Below are 18,627 nucleotides of genomic sequence, written 5' to 3' on the forward strand. Positions count from 1 at the left end.
GTATTCCTGCTTGTTCCAGCCTCCGTTCCAGTGCTCCTGCCTGTTCCTGCTCCTGTGTTTCCATTCCTGTTCCTGTCCCCTGCTTTTGGTTGCCTTTTCGGTTCCGACTTTGGCCTGGTATCTGGATTCTCCTGTCTTCTGCCCGTGCTGACCTTGGCATGTTTTCCGCCTTCCGCTTTGTCTTCTGTTTGCCCCGACCTCTGGCCTGATTCCTCGTGCTGCACCCTCTGCTGCCCGCCTCGACTCCTGGATCATCACCGTCTCTCCGGAACTTCTGCCAGCCTCGACTCGGATCGCCCTCTGGACTTCCTCCGCCAGGAGACCTCCGCCTACATCCTGCCATCCCTGGCACCCATCCTGCGGGGAACGAGGGCTGGTATAGGTGAAGCTCCTGTCAGGTCTCCTGGTCCTGTTCCGCCTCCCGTCTACGAGTACCACTGAGGGCCTCCCCTCAGTGTGAAACGCACCATATTGAATGCACTAATATCTGACACGCACTGGAATGCACTACGTACTGACGTACTGACACGCAGTGGAACGCACTACCATTTTATAATTACATTTTTGTACTGTAATAATTAACGCTGCTAGAAAATGTCCAATATTATGTCTGTCAAATGACATATGTGCAATGGTCTGATTGTAAGTTACGCCTACTTAGAAAGAATGTATAAAATTCTGCTCCTTTAGGGGAGTGGCATGCAGTTGTTCTAAGCCTTTGTCTTAGCTGCATCTTGCTGGCAATAAAAAGTTTATCTTTGCGGATCAGTTATCTGGACCTCTTTACTGACTCTTTACGACGGTTACAAGTGGATCCTCCAACTCTCGAGCCGGCTCAAGGGTCCACATTTCCAACAGCATTTGTGTGTGAGACAGAGCCTGTGTGTGAGTATCAGGGAGAAAGGAAAGGGCAGGAGGAGAGGGAAGTAAAGAAATAATAAAAGAGCCCCTGACAAAGGAATTAGGAAAGACAGAGAAGGGGGATAAAAGAGCCTGAGACCAACTGATTAGAAAAATAAGATCAGACAACAAAAGTAAAAAAATATATATATATATATATTTAGACTTTCATCAATTGGAAGATCCCGTCTTTGGGAATGTGCATTTCTTATATATTTGTGTTTTGCTTTTTCTTCAGTATTCCAGTGTTCACAGAGATTGGTTTATTGGGCTTTCCATTTCCGTCTTATCTGCATGTTTCTGTTTCTAATTTGTAGTCCCTTATTCTGTATTATGTCAGGTTCGGTCTGTGCTCTGCATGTGTGACAGAGGTGTGAGAAGTAAAGCTCAAATGTTGCTATTGCATATCCACCCAGAATGAGGAACATAAGTTGCTTTAAAATGTTTATTTAGACTACTTCATGCTGCTAATTATTAAAAGAAGCTGCTAAAAATCTGGAAAGCCCCCTTGTTGCTTTGCTAAGCACAGTATAAAGAATTGTTTTTAATGTAATGCTCCCTTAAGAGTTAATCTTTGTTTTTAGAGATCCTTTTTGCTTCTGACATTTAAAACAGGAATTGACAGGCGGGTTGTGCAAGCAGATTGTGAGACCGTAGGTCTCATTCTAGCAGAATATAAGAGTGTGTGACACCCACCCCTTAGGCTGTAAGCAGGGTTGATTAAAAAGTCAAACCACCAAGCTAAGAAATGGAAATACAAAAGGCAGAAAGGGCAGAGACCCACCCACACCCCCTCTCTTGCACAAACATTTAGCGAAATAGGCAAACAAGGAGGAGTCTGCCACGGGGCAAGACAGGAATAAGAAAGGGGGAAAGTGCCGAGACGCTAACCGCAGAAATCAGATAACAGGAACGAGAAAGGGTATGTAATCCATGTAGCCTGATCAATGCGTGTTGTGTCTACTGCGTGTCTGTAGTAAGCACCCATCCTTCCAAGTGCGTGAATGAAGAGAAACTTTTTACTGATTCTTTGTAGTTCACTGACTAATTATTCCCCTGAGACGGGGAAAGTGGTGTGTTTCTTACAGAGGTGTGCAGTACTTCGGCTAGCGTGTAGTTTTTTCTGTAGGGATTTACAGCAGTCCAGCCTGCTGCTTGCCCAGTAGGTGGTGTATTAGTGTTCTAGGGCCTGGTGAAATGATTGCCTTGCTGCCTTTTCACAGAGAAGGCTGCTGCTGTTTGAATCCTGAGAGTTACTGCTGTTTATGGTATGGGATGGTGCGGCTTTTTATTATATTTTTGTAAGGGTTTGTGTCACTTCACAGTCTTTGGAAGTGGAGGGAAGTTTATTTTACTGTCACTGAGGTGACACCGGAATTTTGAATGTTTGTTTTGCATGTCAGGTTGTAATATGGACTGTTTTGGCTCTGTTGTGCGTCCATTGCAAATCTTTAAGTTCTTATGGTTATTGCTGTTTTATTGTAGTTATGATACACTCTCTGCATTTTTGGAAAGAGCATTCATAAAGGAATGCGTTGACATTTGTTTTATTACATGACTGAATCTGACGTCTTTAAGTGTTCTTTTTTTTTTTTAGTTCTTACATGATATTTTTTGTTTATAAACTGCAAATGTAAATAAATACAGATTAATGAGGCTTTTTTTTTTTTTTTTTTTGAAATATTTATTTATTAATTTTTAGAAGAACATAACAACCGATACGTGACACAGGGAATGTCATATCGCGTATAACAGGCAAATCAATTGATAGCAATAAACAGAAATGAAACCATAGACATGAAATATTGCCACTGCTTTCTTCTATATATCCTCCCTCCCTCCCCACCCCCCCCTATCCCTCCCCTCTTCCCTTGTCTAGAAACAACTAAGATAGGTACAGCTCAATTGTACAAGGTCAAGATACATCATAATTAGTATGTGGTTACTACAAACAACCTGAGACCGAGAAACAGAACAGAAGAAACATAAAGAAAAAAAAATACAAGCCAAAGAGCATCATCCACATGACCGTAGAAGAGCATATTATACGATACATGTATGTACAGCCCCCAGGAAAAGGATATCTTCACAAAGGTCTTGCGGTTTAATTGCTCATATACAAAAGGCTTATTATAGAAACGATTGGTCATGGATGGTGCGTGGTGGGTGCTAAATAAGTCGTGAACGGGGACCAAATTGCAGATATGGTAGCATAAGTCTTTGCCGACGTGTTCCGTGCTGTGGCAAACTCGAGTGCGCAGAGATGTACCATTTTTCGAAACCAAACCTCATAATTCGGCGCTAGGTTAGAGGTCCAAGTGAGTAATATGGTCTTTATCCCCATCAGGGCCGCTTTCTGCAGTAGTAGACCATTGGTCTTTCGCAGTGCTGTCAGGTCAGGTGGAAGCGTTCCAAAGAGCCACAGGGAAGGATCCAGTGGTAAGTCCAGGTGCAGTAGTTGAGAGCAAAACTCAGAGATTAGTTTCCAAAAGAGGTGCACAACTGTACAGTCCCAAAAACAATGAGAGTAAGTCCCAATCTCGATCAGACATTTGAGGCATTTATCAGATGTGATGAGACGCATCCGTGCAACTCGCAGTGGAGGGAGGTACACCTGCCACAGGAATTTGTATTTGGTTTCACGAAGGGCTACGTTTCCAGAGACTAAGTGAATCCCTTTCATAGATTTCTGGAATTCGTCGAGGGTAATTGTACATTTCGGCCAGGACTTCCATTTAAGGAAAGGAGTATCAAGCAGGGATGGTTTAATAACCGCAAATATGGATTTCAACAACTGAGAAATAGAGTTTTTCCGTGTCGTGCCCATCTGCAACATGCTCCTCATGTTTTGGGAAATTTTTAGAGAGTTTGCTGTAAAATGGAGTCCACTGATAAAATGGTGTGCTTGTTGAAAAGCATAAGAGTCATTTGGGGAAAGAGAATGGGCCGGTTGCAACTCCGAAAAGGAAAGTCTCCTGCCGGTGGTCTCCTCAAAAAATTGATAAATATAAATCAGCCCTCGAGATTGCCACTGAGAAAAAGGTCCTTTGTGAAGTCCTGGGGGAAAAAGCGGATTCCCACAGAGTTGTGAGAGGGGTGTAAGGTTCCCAGGGTGTTGCACCAGCTTGCAAAAACCACTCCAAGACAAGCGGCAGGTTTGCAAAAAAAGATGAGGTTTGAGACGTGCCGGTACCTCGTGGGCGGGGATCTGTATAAGATGATTGAGAGCTGATACACCAAACCACTCCAGCAGGTATGGATAGGGTATGTATGAAGACGTAGACATTAAGCAATCTTTGATAAAGCGCAGGGCACAGGCTAAGTTATAGAGAAGTAAGTTCGGGCACCCCATGCCTCCTGCATGCAGCGGAGCCATAAGGACATCCATAGCCAGTCGTGCGCGCTTACCTCGCCAGAGGAATATGCGAAGGTTATTTTGAAATTTTTTATTATCGGTCTTGGTGAGCCATAACGGTGTCATTTGCAAAACATAGAGCCATTTAGGGAGAAGAATCATCTTCACTAAATGTATCCGGCCCGTGAGGGATAGCGGTAACGCTTGCCATTGCTGAAACTTAGTTGTAGTGAGGTCCAGAAGTGGTTGAATGTTGGCTTTATACAGGAGGTCTATCCGGGTAGGAATTCGGATGCCCAGATATTTAAGTTCCTTTGTGACCCAACGCAATGGAAAATCCCCGGGCCATGACGTCCGAACCGTGCCTGTGACATCAATAACCTCAGATTTTTCTTGGTTGATCTTAAGACCTGCAAACCACCCATATTGGTGCTGTAGTCGGAGAACCTCCGGCAGGGATGAATGCGGCTGGGTAAGAAAAACCAAAACGTCGTCCGCGAAGGCCGCAGTTTTGAAAACGTAAGTAGGCCCTCCAAACCCTTTGATAATCGAACTCTGGTCTAGTTTGCGTAACAGGGGATCTATGGCTAGGATGTACAAGAGCGGGGATAACGGGCAGCCCTGGCGAACTCCTCGTGTAATATGAACATCCTTAGAGAGGTAACCATTTGCTACGATTCGAGACACTGGAGAAGCATACAAGAGCTGAATGAATTGGAGAAACTCCCCTGAAATGCCAAAGCGCTGCAAAGTGGAAAAAAGATACGGCCAGGCCACTCTGTCAAAGGCCTTTTCGGAGTCGAACCCGATGGCAAGTGCAGGGATTTGTTGGGTTTGACAGATTTCCATAGCTGTTATGAGCTTTAAAATATTCGCATGAGGTGAGCGTCCTTTTACAAAGCCCACTTGCTGGGAGGATATCAATGAGGGTAATAAAACATTCAGGCGGTTAGCAAGCACCCTTGCCAGAATTTTCAAGTCACAATTCAACAGCGAGATGGGACGGTATGAAGAAGGGTGTAGCGGGTCTTTTCCTGGTTTAGGTAGTACTGTGATGTGTGCGAGATTAAAGAGAGATGGGAATTTATCCTTTGAGAGAGCAGCAGTATAGAAATTGGTTAAGGGTTCAGTTATTTGTTGTTGAAGTATTTTATAGAAATCATAAGAGAGTCCATCGGGGCCGGGTGATTTCCCCGTTTGGGTGACAGAGATAGCTTGAGAAATTTCGAATTGCTGGAGTGGTCTATTCAGAAAGGTGCTCTGATTGGCATTGAGCTGCGGTAGTGGCAGGTCTTGAAAGAATTGTTGTTCGTCGTCTTCATTTCGTTCATGATCCGCCGCATAGAGATGTTCATAGTATTGGCGGAAACATTCACAAATGACCGTGGGATCAGTTGTCGTGGTGCCATTGGCCTGAGCCATACTATTGATAAAGGTTTTTTTCCTTGCGGTACGGACTAAGTTAGCCATTAATTTACCCGCTTTGTTTCCGAATTGAAAAAGCTGTTGTTCACCTTTCAGAAGGAAGGATTGCGCCCTTGTATGTAGCAGAGTGTTAAGATTTCCCAGGACATAATAGTATTCTTTCTGGTGTTGTGGGGAAGGAGTGTGGATCATCTTCTGTTTGCACTGCTTTAATTTGTGTTCGAGATCTATAATATTCTGATGCAGCCGTTTATTTCGTGCATGAACATAAGAGATGATTTCTCCTCTTAAGACCGCCTTGCCAGCTTCCCAATAAAGATGAGGGTCGGAAACGTGTTGCTGGTTGGTTACCGTATACTCCTTCCACTTCCCTTGTAGGTAGTCTCGAAACGTATAGTCATCCTTGAGATAATTGGGAAACCTCCAAGTTCTCTCTGTTAAGGTAGGTGATTTTGAGGTCAGCGTCACCGAAATTGGGGAGTGATCCGAAATCGCCTGTGGTTCAATAGTTGCATGTGTAATTTTGAAGAAGAGAGATTGCGAGATGAGGATATAGTCAATCCTTGATAAGGACATATGGGACCGCGAAACGTGAGTAAAGTCCTTTTCTGCAGGATGGAGTACACGCCATATGTCTAGTAGTTGGAGACGCTGACAGATGTATGCTATCCCCTTTTTTTTTGTAGTTGTGGCTCGGCTTTGCGGAGGATTGCGATCTACTGTAACATCATGTACGTAGTTGAAATCCCCTAATAGATAGATCTGCCCGATAGCATGAGTAAGCAGAAGATTACATATCTGGGTGAAAAAGCTATGCGAATATTCATTTGGTGCGTATATGTTACAAATTGTGACAGGGGTAGCATTCCAATGCCCGGTAACCAAAATGAATCGCCCATTTGGATCTGCGATGTTTTGTACAACCTGGAAATTTGCAGTTTTACTAATCAGAATAGCAACTCCAGCTTTCCTATGTACTGCTGCTGAGTAAATGCACGAGCTAATCCAATCACGACGAAGTTTTTGGCTCTCTTCGGCTGTGAGATGAGTTTCTTGGATGCCGGCAATATCTGCATGCAGATGTTTAAGGTGGTTTAAAACTTTTTTTCGTTTGATAGGTGAGCCAAGCCCATTAACGTTCCAGGATATGAGTTTATTCATGGTGGGCGGAAGCAGAGAAAAAAATTGTGCGGGAAATAAAAACCATAAGGTCCATGGAGATTTGGAGGTGAGACTTCCCAGCAGAGCCTCCCCTCACTCAGCCAGCAATGACACATGAAAGCAATGTGACTGTCCTCGATCCACGGCAAATGCTGGAGGTCGTCATTTGTAGAAATGATGAAATGCACACTTGTTGTATGAAGCTTGAAGCAAGTTAAACCTGTACAATTAAACATAGAACAAAGGAAGTTTGATTGTCCCCTCCCCCCTTGCCCCCCAACGAAAAAAACCCCAGTCCCTCGAGTCCAATAGTGAAAACGCCTCACTCGTAGAGGCATAGAGGTCATTTGATTCGTGAACAAGTGCTGTGTCTCCATAAATAGCATCGGATATGATGAGTAATTGTGAACCGTAGTGTTCTTTGTCCATAGGATAAACAAATGAGAGAAATAATAGATCCTACTGTGGCTTAGAAGGAGTCCCATAGATACGGAATCACTAATGCCCTAAAGCATTAAATAAGTGGTGCTGCAGTCTTTTAAAGAATGAATAAAACAAAAATTTATAATGCCAGGTTGGATACCCAGGTCTGCGTTTCCGGGCTGCGAGCAAAAGACAAAAAAACCAAAAAAACCAAAAAGTAAATAAAGTACTTGTGATCCCGCTTTTGGCCAGCAAGCCGGGTGTCAGCTTCCACATTTTGTAGGAGAGGCAAACTCTGCCTAGTGAGTAACAAAAACTCAGAGCATGTCCGCTCAGGAGCGCGCCTTAGCAGGCTGAATTAAATAATTAGGGTGCTGGCAGTGTTGCCATGAAGTCGGAGGCTAATTCGGGAGTCTGAAAAATATGTTGTTTATCCGCATACCAGACCCTAAGTTTGGCAGGATATTGGAGAGCAAATTTAATATGCCGTTGGAAAAGCTGAGAACATACTGGGGAGAAACCCTTGCGAAGCTCAGACACCCGCACCGAGTAATCCTGAAAAATACGGATTGTATGTTTCTCATGGAGGAAATTGGAGTTGCGTCTGTATGCCCGCCATATTTCAGTCTTGTGCGCAAAACTGAGTATCTTGGCAATAACCAGACGTGGCCTGGATGCTTCGGGTCTCCTTGCCCCCAATCTGTGTGCTCTTTCCACCTTAAAAACACCCTTAAGGTCTGGCAAATCCAGTGCCTCCAGAAGCCACTGTTCCAGTAGCCTCCCTAGGCTTCTTTCTTCCAGTTCTTCTGGGAAGCCTAAGAATCTTAAATTAGCCCGCCTCTCCCTGTTTTCTAGGTCGTCCACCTTTTCCAGGAGTTAGTTAATTAATTTCCCCTGCTTTTCAGTTTTAGTTTCAGCCCGAAGGGCTTCATCTTCCAGGACAGATATTCTCCCTTCAACATGATCAATGCGGGGTGCTAACTCAGCGAGTGCAGTCTGAACTTCCCCCAATTGCGTTTTCACCCCCTCTAGCTTTTCATCAAGGGCTGCGTTAATTACTCTCTCGATTGCAGGCAAAGAGAGCCCCGGATTCGGGATTCCCCGCCGGGTTCGCTCGCGGCGGCCATTTTGGAATCGGGGCCGCGCGGTTTTTTCTCTTTCTTTTTTCCCTGCTCTTGCTGCCATCTGAGGTGGGGTTTTGTTCATAAAGCGAATTATGGACATGCAGACTTACAGTTCTCCTATTTTTGGCGCTTTAGGGGTCTCAATTGCGAAACGGATTCGCGCCGATGGAGCACAGGCACTCGGAGCTCCGGGTTTCCCTGCCGCCCAGGCTCACCACATCACGTGACCTCCTAATGAGGCATTTTTAATGTTGGTAAGTGCTTGAAATAATAGAATGAACATATTTTAAAGCGTCACTCGTGTTGCACGACGGCCATTGCAGACTGCTCAGAAAGCTATTGTCCGGTGCACTGTAAGGCTCTATTTATCAATAAGACTGCAAACTAGTAGGGCCTAGACCTACGCCACTGCCTTCGACTCTCCCACTTCCTGTTGCAGCTCTTCTCCAAACAATAGGCGACCCTTAAAGGGAGCTTCCATAACCTTTCTTTAGGAAGCTGAGCCTGCTGACCGCCTGCTCGGCCGACATCCCGATTAGGCATGCAGTGTATCGGCTAAGCCATGCCACTACTGATTCCAGCTGTGCCATTTCCGTGGCCCTCGCCCGAGGGTGCTCGGCCTGCGTTTCCCTGGCACGGATCATTGTCATGGCCGCCTAACCTCTGCCTGTAGTGACGGGCTTGGCAGATGAAATGATCTCTTCCTGTCTAAGAGGGTCCTTTTGATACTCCCATCTTCCTGGTGATTGCCGGCAGGCTTTGTGGCCTCCCTCGGTAAACCTGAAGAGGCCTTTCTCCTGATTGTCCTTCTCCCCCTGATCCCACACATCCTGTAATATTACTGTAATACATGTGTAAGGGCGTTAGTAAAGGTGTATAAAGTACAGTGAGTGTCCCCTGAGTGACAATGTGACAGCGCCTTTCTCCTGATTGTCCTTCTCCCCCTGATCCCACACACCCTGCATTCCCATCCACCAGCAGTCTTACTGTAATACATGTGTAAGGGCGTTAGTAAAGGTGTATACAGTACAGTGAGTGTCCCCTGAGTGACAGTGTGACAGCGCCTTTCTCCTGATTGTCCTTCTCCCCCTGATCCCACACACCCTGCATTCCCATCCACCAGCAGTCTTACTGTAATACATGTGTAAGGGCGTTAGTAAAGGTGTATACAGTACAGTGAGTGTCCCCTAAGTGACAGTGTGACAGCGCCTTTCTCCTGATTGTCCTTCTCCCCCTGATCCCACACACCCTGCATTCCCATCCACCAGCAGTCTTACTGTAATACATGTGTAAGGGCGTTAGTAAAGGTGTATACAGTACAGTGAGTGTCCCCTGAGTGACAATGTGACAGCGCCTTTCTCCTGATTGTCCTTCTCCCCCTGATCCCACACACCCTGCATTCCCATCCACCAGCAGTCTTACTGTAATACATGTGTAAGGGCGTTAGTAAAGGTGTATACAGTACAGTGAGTGTCCCCTGAGTGACAATGTGACAGCACCTTTCTCCTGATTGTCCTTCTCCCCCTGATCCCACACACCCTGCATTCCCATCCACCAGCAGTCTTACTGTAATACATGTGTAAGGGCGTTAGTAAAGGTGTATACAGTACAGTGAGTGTCCCCTGAGTGACAATGTGACAGCACCTTTCTCCTGATTGTCCTTCTCCCCCTGATCCCACACACCCTGCATTCCCATCCACCAGCAGTCTTACTGTAATACATGTGTAAGGGCGTTAGTAAAGGTGTATACAGTACAGTGAGTGTCCCCTGAGTGACAATGTGACAGCACCTTTCTCCTGATTGTCCTTCTCCCCCTGATCCCACACACCCTGCATTCCCATCCACCAGCAGTCTTACTGTAATACATGTGTAAGGGCGTTAGTAAAGGTGTATACAGTACAGTGAGTGTCCCATGAGTGACAGTGTGACAGCGCCTTTCTCCTGATTGTCCTTCTCCCCTGATCCCACACACCCTGCATTCCCATCCACCAGCAGTCTTACTGTAATACATGTGTAAGGGCGTTAGTAAAGGTGTATACAGTACAGTGAGTGTCCCATGAGTGACAGTGTGACAGCGCCTTTCTCCTGATTGTCCTTCTCCCCTGATCCCACACACCCTGCATTCCCATCCACCAGCAGTCTTACTGTAATACATGTGTAAGGGCGTTAGTAAAGGTGTATAAAGTACAGTGAGTGTCCCCTGAGTGACAATGTGACAGCGCCTTTCTCCTGATTGTCCTTCTCCCCTGATCCCACACATCCTGCATTCCCATCCACCAGCAGTCTTACTGTAATACATGTGTAAGGGCGTTAGTAAAGGTGTATAAAGTACAGTGAGTGTCCCCTGAGTGACAATGTGACAGCGCCTTTCTCCTGATTGTCCTTCTCCCCCTGATCCCACACACCCTGCATTCCCATCCACCAGCAGTCTTACTGTAATACATGTGTAAGGGCGTTAGTAAAGGTGTATACAGTACAGTGAGTGTCCCCTGAGTGACAGTGTGACAGCGCCTTTCTCCTGATTGTCCTTCTCCCCCTGATCCCACACACCCTGCATTCCCATCCACCAGCAGTCTTACTGTAATACATGTGTAAGGGCGTTAGTAAAGGTGTATAAAGTACAGTGAGTGTCCCCTGAGTGACAATGTGACAGCGCCTTTCTCCTGATTGTCCTTCTCCCCTGATCCCACACATCCTGCATTCCCATCCACCAGCAGTCTTACTGTAATACATGTGTAAGGGCGTTAGTAAAGGTGTATAAAGTACAGTGAGTGTCCCCTGAGTGACAATGTGACAGCGCCTTTCTCCTGATTGTCCTTCTCCCCTGATCCCACACATCCTGCATTCCCATCCACCAGCAGTCTTACTGTAATACATGTGTAAGGGCGTTAGTAAAGGTGTATACAGTACAGTGAGTGTCCCCTGAGTGACAATGTGACAGCACCTTTCTCCTGATTGTCCTTCTCCCCCTGATCCCACACACCCTGCATTCCCATCCACCAGCAGTCTTACTGTAATACATGTGTAAGGGCGTTAGTAAAGGTGTATAAAGTACAGTGAGTGTCCCCTGAGTGACAATGTGACAGCACCTTTCTCCTGATTGTCCTTCTCCCCCTGATCCCACACACCCTGCATTCCCATCCACCAGCAGTCTTACTGTAATACATGTGTAAGGGCGTTAGTAAAGGTGTATACAGTACAGTGAGTGTCCCCTGAGTGACAGTGTGACAGCGCCTTTCTCCTGATTGTCCTTCTCCCCCTGATCCCACACACCCTGCATTCCCATCCACCAGCAGTCTTACTGTAATACATGTGTAAGGGCGTTAGTAAAGGTGTATAAAGTACAGTGAGTGTCCCCTGAGTGACAATGTGACAGCGCCTTTCTCCTGATTGTCCTTCTCCCCTGATCCCACACATCCTGCATTCCCATCCACCAGCAGTCTTACTGTAATACATGTGTAAGGGCGTTAGTAAAGGTGTATAAAGTACAGTGAGTGTCCCCTGAGTGACAATGTGACAGCGCCTTTCTCCTGATTGTCCTTCTCCCCCTGATCCCACACACCCTGCATTCCCATCCACCAGCAGTCTTACTGTAATACATGTGTAAGGGCGTTAGTAAAGGTGTATAAAGTACAGTGAGTGTCCCCTGAGTGACAATGTGACAGCGCCTTTCTCCTGATTGTCCTTCTCCCCTGATCCCACACACCCTGCATTCCCATCCACCAGCAGTCTTACTGTAATACATGTGTAAGGGCGTTAGTAAAGGTGTATACAGTACAGTGAGTGTCCCCTGAGTGACAATGTGACAGCACCTTTCTCCTGATTGTCCTTCTCCCCCTGATCCCACACACCCTGCATTCCCATCCACCAGCAGTCTTACTGTAATACATGTGTAAGGGCGTTAGTAAAGGTGTATACAGTACAGTGAGTGTCCCATGAGTGACAGTGTGACAGCGCCTTTCTCCTGATTGTCCTTCTCCCCTGATCCCACACACCCTGCATTCCCATCCACCAGCAGTCTTACTGTAATACATGTGTAAGGGCGTTAGTAAAGGTGTATACAGTACAGTGAGTGTCCCATGAGTGACAGTGTGGACAGCGCCTTTCTCCTGATTGTCCTTCTCCCCTGATCCCACACACCCTGCATTCCCATCCACCAGCAGTCTTACTGTAATACATGTGTAAGGGCGTTAGTAAAGGTGTATAAAGTACAGTGAGTGTCCCCTGAGTGACAATGTGACAGCGCCTTTCTCCTGATTGTCCTTCTCCCCTGATCCCACACATCCTGCATTCCCATCCACCAGCAGTCTTACTGTAATACATGTGTAAGGGCGTTAGTAAAGGTGTATAAAGTACAGTGAGTGTCCCCTGAGTGACAATGTGACAGCGCCTTTCTCCTGATTGTCCTTCTCCCCCTGATCCCACACACCCTGCATTCCCATCCACCAGCAGTCTTACTGTAATACATTTATTTATTTATTTAAGGTTTTTCTATACCGGCATTCATGATAAGATCATATCATGCCGGTTTACATATAACAGGGGGTGCAAAAACTGTTCTTTTAACAAGTGCAACGGAAGCAAAAGTTACAATAAAACATGTGTAAGGGCGTTAGTAAAGGTGTATAAAGTACAGTGAGTGTCCCCTGAGTGACAATGTGACAGCACCTTTCTCCTGATTGTCCTTCTCCCCCTGATCCCACACACCCTGCATTCCCATCCACCAGCAGTCTTACTGTAATACATGTGTAAGGGCGTTAGTAAAGGTGTATACAGTACAGTGAGTGTCCCCTGAGTGACAGTGTGACAGCGCCTTTCTCCTGATTGTCCTTCTCCCCCTGATCCCACACACCCTGCATTCCCATCCACCAGCAGTCTTACTGTAATACATGTGTAAGGGCGTTAGTAAAGGTGTATAAAGTACAGTGAGTGTCCCCTGAGTGACAATGTGACAGCGCCTTTCTCCTGATTGTCCTTCTCCCCTGATCCCACACATCCTGCATTCCCATCCACCAGCAGTCTTACTGTAATACATGTGTAAGGGCGTTAGTAAAGGTGTATAAAGTACAGTGAGTGTCCCCTGAGTGACAATGTGACAGCGCCTTTCTCCTGATTGTCCTTCTCCCCCTGATCCCACACACCCTGCATTCCCATCCACCAGCAGTCTTACTGTAATACATGTGTAAGGGCGTTAGTAAAGGTGTATAAGTACAGTGAGTGTCCCCTGAGTGACAATGTGACAGCGCCTTTCTCCTGATTGTCCTTCTCCCCTGATCCCACACACCCTGCATTCCCATCCACCAGCAGTCTTACTGTAATACATGTGTAAGGGCGTTAGTAAAGGTGTATAAAGTACAGTGAGTGTCCCATGAGTGACAGTGTGACAGCGCCTTTCTCCTGATTGTCCTTCTCCCCCTGATCCCACACATCCTGCATTCCCATCCACCAGCAGTCTTACTGTAATACATGTGTAAGGGCGTTAGTAAAGGTGTATACAGTACAGTGAGTGTCCCCTGAGTGACAATGTGACAGCGCCTTTCTCCTGATTGTCCTTCTCCCCCTGATCCCACACATCCTGCATTCCCATCCACCAGCAGTCTTACTGTAATACATGTGTAAGGGCGTTAGTAAAGGTGTATACAGTACAGTGAGTGTCCCCTGAGTGACAGTGTGACAGCGCCTTTCTCCTGATTGTCCTTCTCCCCCTGATCCCACACACCCTGCATTCCCATCCACCAGCAGTCTTACTGTAATACATGTGTAAGGGCGTTAGTAAAGGTGTATACAGTACAGTGAGTGTCCCATGAGTGACAGTGTGACAGCGCCTTTCTCCTGATTGTCCTTCTCCCCCTGATCCCACACACCCTGCATTCCCATCCACCAGCAGTCTTACTGTAATACATGTGTAAGGGCGTTAGTAAAGGTGTATAAAGTACAGTGAGTGTCCCCTGAGTGACAGTGTGACAGCACCTTTCTCCTGATTGTCCTTCTCCCCCTGATCCCACACACCCTGCATTCCCATCCACCAGCAGTCTTACTGTAATACATGTGTAAGGGCGTTAGTAAAGGTGTATGAAGTACAGTGAGTGTCCCATGAGTGACAGTGTGACAGCACCTTTCTCCTGATTGTCCTTCTCCCCTGATCCCACACACCCTGCATTCCCATCCACCAGCAGTCTTACTGTAATACATGTGTAAGGGCGTTAGTAAAGGTGTATACAGTACAGTGAGTGTCCCCTGAGTGACAGTGTGACAGCGCCTTTCTCCTGATTGTCCTTCTCCCCCTGATCCCACACACCCTGCATTCCCATCCACCAGCAGTCTTACTGTAATACATGTGTAAGGGCGTTAGTAAAGGTGTATGAAGTACAGTGAGTGTCCCCTGAGTGACAATGTGACAGCCCAGCCATCACAGGCTGACGCGTCTCCTGGTGCACGCCCGGCCCAGCCTGCTTCTACAGATACTGCTACACAGCAGGTCCCTTAGGCATGTGTCGCATGTTCCCTTCAGCTATTTAAAGGGATGGGCTCTGGGTGTTGTCTGATGACATGACAGCCATGTCGGTATACAAGGGCTCTTCTCCCATGACTCAGGGCCTTGGCAATCGGTCGAATACCTTTCGAATTGAGGAAGTTGCAGAGCGTGTTTCTGCGTTCAGGTCTCCTTCGGCTTCCAGCGTCTTGTTCCTGTCTCTGGTTTGCCCATCTTGGCAGCCCGGTTTTGTCTCTTTTGAGGTTAGTCTCGTCCTGTGGTCCCTCTTCTCGTCAGTGTCACCCCTCTGGTCTCCCTCCTGCTCCACTACTTGTCTGGACTTCCAGCTTTGACCCTGAGCTTTGGACCTGACACTGCTTCCTTTCCACCTGTCTCCAACCACTGCCCGGTCATTGGCTCTGAGTCCTGCTGCCTGCCACTGACCACAGTTTGGACATCAACCCTGCTCTCTGCTGCCTGCCTCTGACCACAGCTGGGACTTTGACATCACTAGCTGATTCTCATCTGTTTCGCTCCTTGGCTGAGTACCTTCCACTCCTGCCTGGATGGATCATCTCTCAGCTCGGCCATCTGCTCCATGCTCCTGCTTGGATCCTGACTTCTCCCTTGGACCTGGCAGCACCTACATCTACACGATTCTTCACAAAGTCCCAAGCCCAAGACCAGCTGGCCCCGGCACCCAAGTGCTCAACATAACGGGAACCTGAGTTGGTACTGGTGAAGCTCCTGTTGGACCTCTGCCTCAGCCAACTGTGCCTGCTTATGGTGGGGACCTCTGGGGCTCCTCCTAGGCCGAAGGGTCCACTTCACCAACATATTGCAGTGAATTAATGACATCGTTGGGCGCAGGACACTCATGGATGCTTAGCGGACTGCTGAATGCTCGAAGTTAATCAAGTCAAAGGACTTTTTGTTTTAGAGATTTATCTTTCTCCTGTTCTGTATGGAAACAGCCTTCTGTTTCTTTGTCCATTTTTGACTATGAAACAGAGAAAGGAATTAGTGCAGCAGGAATAGCAGAATCACAGCACCATGAAGACGCCAAGTCATTCGACATCTGGAATGAGGGTACCATTTGCGTAAGATAGCTACTTTGTAGAGATGAACTCTGACTAAATGTGAGAATCTTTGGGCCCATTTTGTATCTTGGTGCACTTGTAGTACTAGGACTGTTAGGATTTTGCCTGCTACGCAGCCTTCTGGACTCCTGCAATGACACCTCCACACCAGCAGAGGCCCTCAGTAAGCCTCACCACTTTGCTTGCCAAGCTCCTCCTCACTGCCCTTGCCACATCGAATCTCCAGCCCTATGTAACCTGCCTTGCCCGAAGCTCCTTGTCTTCTCCTGTTGTCACTTCTGGCTCCATTTTGCCTTGTGGCCTACGGGACCTCTGCCTTGCTTTGCCTCGAGGCCTTCGGGCCTATTCTGTCTGCCCAAGCCTTGCTGCCTTTGGGCTTCTTTGTTCTTTGTTCGGTGTTTCCCTTGTCTGCCTTGTCTTCATCCTGCCCTAGTCTGCCTTGTGTGTCTTGATCTGTCGGTTCCAATGTCCTGACCCAGTCCTGCCTGTATCAGAATCTTGTTCTTGCCTTGCCTTGCCTGTGTCTTGTCTAGTTCCAGGCCCTGTTTAGTATCCAGCCTTGCTTTGTCCTGTCTGCCAAGAAATCCTTGCCTTGCCTTGCCCAAGCCTCACCTGTCCAGCCTTACCTTGTCCTACCTCCCAGGCCAGCCCCGCCTCCTCCTGCCTGCCAAGCCCTGCATGCCTCATCAAGGCCTTGCCCTTCAGCCTTGCCAAGTTCTAGCCCGAGGACTCACTATGATGTACTGTCACCGCAGAGGCTAAGTGGCCCCCAGAACTCAAGGGCCCAACCTGCAGGGGAGAGTGCTGGCAAGGTGGAAGACCAGCCCTTGTCTTGCCTGTGAGTCCTGCCTTCCGGTCCTGTGCTGCTCCCCAGGTGGGAGTCCCTGTTTCAGGGAGCCTTAGCATAGACATTTTTTCTTATTTTCCGTCTTACTGCTGTAAATAGGAGTTCTCTGTGGGAGAAGGGGTTACAATATATATATATATATTTACCTCCTCCCACTCTGCCATCTACTAACCAACCTCAAGCTAACGCACTTCTTATACGCGGATGACATACAGATCCTCATCCCCATAGCTGAATAACTCCATAAAACATGGTCTTATTGGAATAGTTGCCTTACTGCAATCAACAACCTACTCACCAGCCTCAACCTCGTCCTTAACACCATCAAAACCGAAATCCTCCTAATAGCCCCAGACAACTGCATTCCGCTTAACGCCCCCAATTTCTTCCCAACTGTCCATCACATCTATCGACCACACAACGCATGTAAGAGACCTTGGTGTGCTACTAGACAACCAACTCAACCTAAGCAAATTCGTAAACAACACCACCAAGGAATGCTTCTTTAAATTGCAAGTATTAAAAAAATTAAAACCACTTCTGCACTTCCGAGATTTCCCCCTGGTATTACAACCTATCATCCTCCCGAAACTGGATTACTGCAACTCACTTCTCCTGGGCCTACCCGCCATCATAATCAAACCACTTCAGATGGTCCAGAACGCGTCGGCCAGGATCCTCACAAACACCAATAAAAGGGAACACATCACCCCTATCCTCCAGAACCTTCACTGGCTGCCAATTAAATTCAGGATACTCTTTAAAGCCCTCATGATGATCCATAAGGCCTTACACAACATCTCCCCCCTCAACCTAACATTCCAACTTCAGCAGCACACCACCATGAGACCCATCAGAAGAGCGTACAAGGATATGCTACAAACCCAGCCGGCCAAAACCTCACTGAGGAAACGCGCCCTTTCCACAACTGGTCCCTCACTTTGGAACTCGCTTCGCCAAGAACCCTGCCTTTTGGTATTCAAAAAGAAGCTAAAGACTTGGCTATTTAGCCAAGCGTTCCCTGAGAGCTAAGAGCCGATAAATTGAGCTTTACAGACGCTGGTCCACCAATCCCACTGTAAATATGTTTTGAATTTGTATATGTTTTGAATTGTACTTTATTTTGCTAATCATGTTTTGAATTGCATTCCATTGGTTCTCTGTAAGTTTGTTTCAACCTTGTTCCAATGTATCCGCCCCTGAGGCAACAGTTCAGTTCTCTGTAAACCGGTGCGATATGTATTCTATACAGGAACATCGGTATATAAAAATGAAAGATAAATAAATAGATAAATAAATATATATATATAACCTTATCTTTGTGTTTTTGACGGCTTTGTTACTACAGATGTTTGTTGTGTATTACTTGTGGCCCTCAACACAATAAACTTTAAATGAAACAAAAAATACAAAAGGCACCTGTAAAGGTAAGGTTCTGTGTGGCACTGTAAATCAGCCATCAAGGTGTGCGTTCAGTATTTTATTTACAGCACGTATTACATTTACAAAAATAAAGGTCTGCTTACCACCAGCAGAAACATGAAGATCACAGCATTGAGCTAGAGACTTCACCTTAGGACAGTAAGGTTGCACAGGAGCCGCCTTCTCCTGGAAACCAAATCACCTTCAGCTTTAGGACAGGAATGCTAGATTGGAGCCGCCTTCTCCTGGAAACCAAATCACCTTCAGCTTTAGGATAGGAATGCTAGACTGGAGCCGCCTTCTCCTGGAAACCAAACCACCTTCAGCTTTAGGACAGGAATACTAGACTGGAGCCGCCTTCTCCTGGAAACCAAATCACCTTTCAGCTTTAGGACAGG

The 18,627-nt window shown here is 46.8% G+C and overlaps 1 protein-coding gene across 1 annotated transcript in view; it reads left to right on the forward strand.

Annotated features, from left to right (window-relative positions):
* Positions 1–1,669: 1,669 nt before the first annotated feature.
* The window catches only part of LOC115082672 (E3 ubiquitin-protein ligase TRIM39-like), a gene marked incomplete at its 3' end in the record, with an annotated part of 65,384 nt that continues 48,426 nt past the window's right edge, over positions 1,670–18,627 (forward strand). Inside the window, exon 1 of the mRNA XM_029586867.1 lies at positions 1,670–1,822. The remainder of the gene's footprint in view (positions 1,823–18,627) is intronic.

This window comes from Rhinatrema bivittatum, unplaced genomic scaffold, assembly GCF_901001135.1.
Source record: "Rhinatrema bivittatum unplaced genomic scaffold, aRhiBiv1.1, whole genome shotgun sequence".
Classification (NCBI taxonomy): domain Eukaryota; kingdom Metazoa; phylum Chordata; class Amphibia; order Gymnophiona; family Rhinatrematidae; genus Rhinatrema; species Rhinatrema bivittatum.